The 7,316-nt window shown below is 31.1% G+C and overlaps 1 long non-coding RNA gene across 3 annotated transcripts; it reads right to left on the reverse strand.

Moving 5' to 3' along the window:
- Nucleotides 1-1,025: 1,025 nt before the first annotated feature.
- LOC112032875 (uncharacterized) lies at nucleotides 1,026-4,644 on the reverse strand. Of its 3 annotated transcripts, none has more exons than XR_010632828.1 (6): nucleotides 4,332-4,644; nucleotides 3,894-4,123; nucleotides 3,669-3,768; nucleotides 2,990-3,167; nucleotides 1,537-1,641; nucleotides 1,026-1,444 (listed from the first exon to the last, which is right to left on the reverse strand). It is a non-coding gene; the product is annotated as an uncharacterized LOC112032875 (long non-coding RNA). The 3 variants fall into 3 exon arrangements; XR_010632829.1 differs by having other exon boundaries at nucleotides 4,079-4,123; nucleotides 4,332-4,643; XR_002885141.2 differs by lacking the exon at nucleotides 3,894-4,123 and having other exon boundaries at nucleotides 4,332-4,641.
- Between the last annotated feature and the right edge of the window lie 2,672 nt (nucleotides 4,645-7,316).

Here is a 7,316-nt window from a genome sequence, read left to right on the forward strand (position 1 = left end):
AGTTCTAATGAAATAATGCCATATAACTGGAAAAAAAAAAAAACAAACAGTCATCAACAATTCTAACCTAATTATTGTATTTTCTTTGCTAGTGGGTTTGCTTACAAGATGGGTTTGATGTATTTTAACTTTTTGACATTGATGCTGATATGAAGAGTTTATATAAAAAAAAAAATCTAATATGAAGTTGTAGCCTACTGTAGAATAATAAAATGAATCATTAATTAGTCTATGTTGAAATAAATCATATTATGTGTCTATGGTTGAAAAAAATTCATGTAAATAAAATTATTTTTATTTTAATTTGTCCTTTTTTGGTTGTCCTATAGGTTTCTCTTTTTCACTTCCAGTCCATTAGAGTTTTTTTTATTTTATTTTGCTGAATCAGTCCATTAGAGTTTTACCCAGGTCAAGTAGTTCAATTAATTTTCTCCCTTACAAAAGGAAGTAAAGGATACCAAGTGTACAAAAGTTGGCACATAGCTAGTGCATCACCACCTACAAGAGCCATTGACTACCTTGACCCATGGAGATATAATAGAAAAGCACCACGAGAGGCGGAGCCGGGGGGCGAGAGGGGGCAAGTGCCCCCCCCCCCCCCCGGCGACTCTTCCTAAAATATTCCATATGTAATACTATTAGGATTTTTTTTTTAAATGCTTTATCCTCCTTGATGCATAAATCAAACACAAATAAGGAAAAAGGCTTCCTGGCCCTGCTGAAATAAAGGGAAAATGACAAGCTTACCTAATGCCCAATATGTCAATGACAGCGTGTAAGTTAAAAAAAATAAATAAATAAATAAGGGAAAAAGTTTCCTGACACAAGAAAAAATAAATGGAAGAATTTCCCTTAGGCACAATAACACACACCAAGAGCTTTGACTTGTCAGCTGTTAGCTATTAATTATCATGCACTTAAGCTTAGCATAATAATAATAACTAACCGCTAACCCGTGCGATGCACGGGATAGTTAAATAGAAATTAAATATATTTATTTTGTTCAAGGTATTGACTTGAAAATATATGAAAATAAAAACAATTGGTTCAAAATAAAAGTTCACATAAAAATAAAAATAAACACAAACCTTGTAGAAACCTAAAACAACATAATTTTTAGAAGATCACAAAAGTAATACATGTAAAATTTCATAAACTTAGAAGAGTAGGTGTTATTAATGCTAGTTGAACGTTACTTTTATGAACACCACCAAAAGTTGAATATTTCTTTGATAAACACTTCTTAGCAAATCTATCATTGTACATGGACATTTTTCCATTTGCATATTCCATATTTCTATGGTTTATGAACTGGTTCTGCAACTGTGTACGTGAAACTCATGAGATGTTTGTCTTCTTGTCCTCATTTCCTCCATGAAAGCAGGATCATAATTGAATTGAGTTATCTACTCTTTGTCGATGCTATATCAAACCTTTCTTACCTCTAGGAAATATCAGCAACCCCTTGTTAAAAAAACATTTATATCCAATAAATTTTTAATTGATAAATAGTAATAAGAATCAAACACAGCTTACCTTGATTAGATCAACAATAAAGCATCACATTTCTTACTTATCTTCCTCCTTACAACTCTCCATGTAGTATGGCTTCTAGAACTCATAAGAAATTTCATCAAACACCTTGTGTACATGTAAAAGAAACAACACTTAATGAAAGTGAACATTATTAAAATTGTCCATAGTCAACTTTAAAATAGTAGCATAATAGTCATAAATCAATGCAAAACTACAAATGTAACAGGAAAAATCAATGTTTAATTCAAAGATTCAACTAAATTAATTAAGGACAACCCAAGAAAAATCACAACATTAACACTAAATGTATTATGACTTTGAAGAAAAAAAAAATAGTAATGAATTGCTAATGGTGACAATTTGGGGGAAAAAAAACTTTATAGGAAAAAAATAATATGAAGAATTAAACGAACTTCACAACTTTGCAAATAATTCTTGTCATCTTTAGAGATCTTAAACCAACTATTTTCATTGCAGAAACCAAAAATATACTCATTAAAATCCAATAAAAATTGCATACAAAGAAAAAGGGAAAAATAAAGTCCAACACCAGAAATCCAATCCAAAGGAAGAAGAAGAAGACATGGAAACTCTACAAAAAAAAAAAAAAAAAACCCTTAAATTAAGACAAAAAAGAAACTCTACAAAAAAAAAAAAAAAAAAAAAAACCCTTACATTAAGACAAAAGAGATAGAGGAATGATATGCAATGCCAGTTATGTAATACTGAAAATGGAGTATTACACAACCAATGATAAAAAAGAATTCTAACTAAATAGTTGAACTTTTTCTTTTTCCTGATAAGTCTTCATAGTTGACAATCATAGCAAATTCATGTTCATTTGTAAGTGAATTTAATATCAGGGTCTAAATTGTAAATTGTGAGATTAATTGAATAATTTAAAAATGGAAAATAAATTGAATATAAACTAAGTAATTTGTGAGCTTAATTGAATAATTTAAAAATGGAAAATAAATTGAATATAAATTAAGTCAAATCAATGCCAAGACTATGTAAGAAAACATTTTTTTCACATTAAATTCAGTAAAGAAAATTGAGTATAGCACATACATAGCAAACTGAATTAGTGAAAAAACCTTCAATTGATCCAAGTTCAATCAAACAAACTCTGTCAATTTATATAAAATAAAAATCAGACATAGTAACTTTATTTTTTTGCTTAGAATCAAGACAAAAAAAATTACTATTAAATTCCCACGTTACTATCATAGTTTCATCATAAGAGAATCAGACCAAATGTTATAAAAGGATAACATGAGTAAGACCGGGTAGTTGAAGGAATTGAGTTTTATAAAAAATTTGTGAAAAAAAATCAGTTAGAAAATTATGAATATTAGCCTACACCCATTATAGACCAGCAGATCTGGCCTTAGTATCATATAAATTAAGTACCAACACATAGTGAATAAGAGAAGGGAGAAATAATTTGTACTTTTTGGCCAATCTGCTAGTGTCGGGTCCTCCCAAGCTTGGCCAGCAGCTTTGCGAGGAACTACTTTCTTCTTGGTTTTTGCTTTGTGCTCAATCTCACTGCTTGCAAGGGCAGCCTTTACGCTTTCAAGTGCTTCTGGTGTAATCGTTTGTGCATTTATTTGAAACAATTGTTGTGCCTATTCAAATACAGCACTTTTAATTATAAAAATATAATATTTATTTATAAAGTAAAGAAAAAACAAAGATCAGAAACCATCCACACGATTTAATTCTCCTTTTCTTTTGGTTACAGACAGATTGGTGCTCTTCCCAATCATTAAAAAAAATTGATTCCATGTCACAAAGGTGGAGAATGGTGGTTTTAGGAGAGGGTTTGGTTGTGGGTCTTTGTTTTGGAAGAAGGAGAAGGGTAACAGTTGAGGAAGGCGAAGGGGTTTGCATTTTCTCTCAAAAGTGGAGATTGGTGGTTTGGGGATCGGGTTTAGCCGTGAGTCTCTGCTTTGGAGGTAAAAAAACATCTATGACAATTAACAATATCAAAATTTTATTAATATATATATATATATCAAACAAAATGACAGCCAGTATAGATACACAGCTAAAACTACAAATACAAAAAGAAACATATTATTAATAAATATGCAAGAAACAGTACATAATAAAGGAAAGGTAAATACCTGACTGTCCTCGTCTTGCAGTACAAAGAATCATATGTAACCCTCCTTAATCATGTTCAACTACAAACTTGAAAAAAAGAAAAAAGAAAAATGCAAGCACCTACAACAAAAGTGAAATAAAATAGAATACCATAGAAAAATCTTAGTAGAAATAACATAAAGTAATTCACAATTGGCAAATTAACAAAGCAAAATTCACAATTAACAAAGGTATCTAAAAGGAACCTTCACAATTAATTGTGCTTCCATTTACTTTTGCTTCACTGTTGTTTTTTTCCTCAACACCCAAATAGATGCTCAATTTGGTTAAGTTTGTCTAATCATGAAAATACTTTGGAAGCTTTATATCAAGCAGATGGTGTGCGTATATGAAAAGTGAAACTATTTTGATTCTAGGAAAGTTAACTAACCTAGGTTGGGGCAGAAAGATGAAGAAGAAGAACATGATTTATCAGCTACGAAATTAGAGAAAGAAATTAAATTAAAAAAATAAATTAATTTAATAAATCCTTAGGTGTAAATTAATTGAAATCAACAATAATCAAACTGAAAGCAATTCAAACATTAACAAATTAGTAAAAATAAATAAAAGTTAAAACGTTTCACAGATATATGAAGTGATTCGTACTAACGGATTTAATCGTAAAGAGAGAAAAGAGTTACCTTCTTTGGAAGAGTCGGCAGTTTGGGCTAATACCTTAGAGAGAATGATAGAGAGGATTAAACCCAGAGGATGAAACCCAGATGTCTGCGTTAGGAAAGGGTGAAGTGGTTAGAGAGAAGAAGGTTTTGGATGAGTATACTTGAGGGCTGAAGAGATAATCAAACAGTGGGGCCGACAAATATAGAACCGGAGAAGGGTGGTGCCGGAGAAGGTGGAGCTGTTGAGCTGTTGAGTTGCGATTTGCCTATGGGGGAACGGCAGAGCGGGGTCTGCGTTTTGGAGGTTGAGTGTGTTAGGGGCTTAAGGCTCCTCTGATTTTGCGTTTAAGTATTTTTTTGGGGTTTTAGAAATTTTTTTTTTTTTTAATATTGTGCTGATGTAGAGAATTGTGGAAACTTCAAAAGTTTCGATTTTATATATATATAGATAATAATAATCATGCATTTTAGTGTCTTTCCTATGACATTTTAATTTATGGTCCTATATTTTAGACAATTTTTTTTTGTCCTCAATTTCTTGACATTTCAGTTTTAAATTGTGGGTTTATGTTATGAACAAAAATTTTAATTATTTTGAAAAATAAATAGAAATTCAAATTTTACTTATAGTTTCAAAAACAATCAAGAAAAGATAGTGAGACATATATACAACTTTGCAAATAAATTACTTTTAATGTTTTTCAAATTAATTTATTTCCACAATTTATTTTATAGTATTAACTTAAATGTCTAACTATAGTTTACGTTTAATTAGTTTTTGTATGACACTTATAGTTGTTATTGCTTTTTTTTTTTTCCTTAATATAGAATTTTTTTTTTAATATTGACTTCTAATTTTGCCCCCCTGAATTGAAATCCTGGCTCCGCCACTGGCACCAACAAACAGTCAATGACAAAGTTAATCACAGTCAAACAATAGTTATAAAAATAGCAAAAGTGTAAAAGCAGAACCAAAGAGACAACCAAAAAAAGTGTCAATGTTGAGATTTTGTGGTCCCTAAAAAGGAGTCAAACACAAAAGAGAGTTAGAGACAGAGAGGGTAAACACTTTCAAATAGGAGGTCCTAGGGGAAGGCTTTATTTGAATTCCTCGCTTCTCCAACGTTTTCCCTTGAGAAATCCTAAACATTGAAAGTACACCACATTTCCATAAAAAATTTCAAACAAATGTGGCAGAAATTTTAAAACTTCAACAAATTGAGACATCACCATTACCCAGTAGTTGTGTTCCTTAAATTTTGATTCATCCCTTCACAAGTAACGGCTGTTTAAAGAGCATAGAAATCAAGGTATGAATATGGGTGAGTTACAGAGTTATTCATCAATGGTTTCGGTCTACAATAACTAGATTCTGCGAGAAGAGAGTGGAATCAGTGAGAAGAGATTAAGTTTTGATCATGGGTATTAGGCAAGAAGAGATGTGGCTGTCAAGAAGGATTTCATCTTGGGTTAGGATTCAAAATTTCATTTTGGGGATTTTGAATTCAACTGGGTCTGAGTTGTTTACTAGTGAGGATGGTGTTGATTATAAGTGGGTCATGTGAGACTCATGTGGGATTTTTAATAGTAGTGGAAGCTGAGGTGGAAGGGCTGACGTGGAAGGATTATTTATATTTTAATTTAATTTTGCCACGTGTGCATTCTGTTTGTCACCTAAGCAGATTCCGTTAGTCATCTAACGGTAAGTACCAAATTGATTGTGACTTGAAAATATTAGAGACTAAATTAACTGCTTCCCAAATGTAAGGATCAAATTAACCGTAACCCCAAAACGTAAGGACCAAAATGGTGTTTTTGCCCAGAAAAAAAAAAATTGAAGTACTAACGTGCGCTTTTGAGAAGAATGGAGGGCTAAAAAATGCCACGTATCAAAAAGGTGTCATTGATAAGTGAATTAACAAATCCACGTGTAAGCAAAACTTAGTTCACTCCATCTCTCTCACATATACATAAACCCTTGTCAAGTATCTTTCTTGTCTCTCCTTTTTTTGTTCCTCTATTAGTATTTTTTTTCCTTTTCTTTTTTCACTTTTCTACGTATCTTTTTTCACTCAGTTCACTCCATATCTTTTTTCACTTTTCTGCGTTCCTTTCATTGGTTTGCTGTTTCATCTTAGACCAAGAAAGTCCAGTAATGACAACCTTCTTCTCAATCTAATTGGCTAATTATATAACTAAGTTCCTAGCTAGCTTAGCTCTAAGTCTAACGACTAGGGACAGAGCCATTTTTTTTACTACTGGATTTTGGGAAATTTTTTTTAAAGGTATATTTGAGCTTCATTTAGTATTGTTATTTCATCTTAATAAATAACAATAGTTCAACGTTTATATGTATAAAATGTTAAGACCATGTGTGAATTTTATTTTATTTTTTTTCTTCAGATAGTGAGTTTTATCTTTTAGTTTAATTGAATAATTAATTACATAATGAAATATAAAAGTGGATTTCCATTTTTTTTTAAACTCTACCATCACCCACCCTTAATCAAAATCCTGACTTCATTCCTGCTAACAACATTTGTTTGTATATACTTGTATAGTATACTCCTTGTGTACTTGGAGTATACTATAGTATAATATAGTACAAAGACTATACTATACTATACTAAACTTGGAGTATACTATACTATACATTGTTCTTGCATCTGAATAGGCGTAGACATGCACACATATTTTTTTGATAAGTAATAAAGATTTATTAACATAAAAAAATAATTTTTAAAATAAAAACACGAAGAAAAAGCACCCAAGTAAGTGAACTATAAAAGTGATACAATCAATTACAAAGATTGGTTTCTTGATGCTAAAAACCAATCCATTTAAAAAAGAATAACTTGAGATCTAAAATAACGTCTTCTCTGCCTCAAATCCATCTCTCTCTCCCTATCCTCTCACCGTGAAATTTGCCACTTTCCCTTGGTCCATTAAGAACTTGACGTTGCAATATCAAGTAATCTCCGACAATCTGCATCTCTGTTCATAGGT

Source organism: Quercus suber, unplaced genomic scaffold (genome assembly GCF_002906115.3).
Source record: "Quercus suber isolate HL8 unplaced genomic scaffold, Cork oak 2.0 scaffold_321, whole genome shotgun sequence".
NCBI classification, from domain to species: Eukaryota; Viridiplantae; Streptophyta; class Magnoliopsida; order Fagales; family Fagaceae; genus Quercus; species Quercus suber.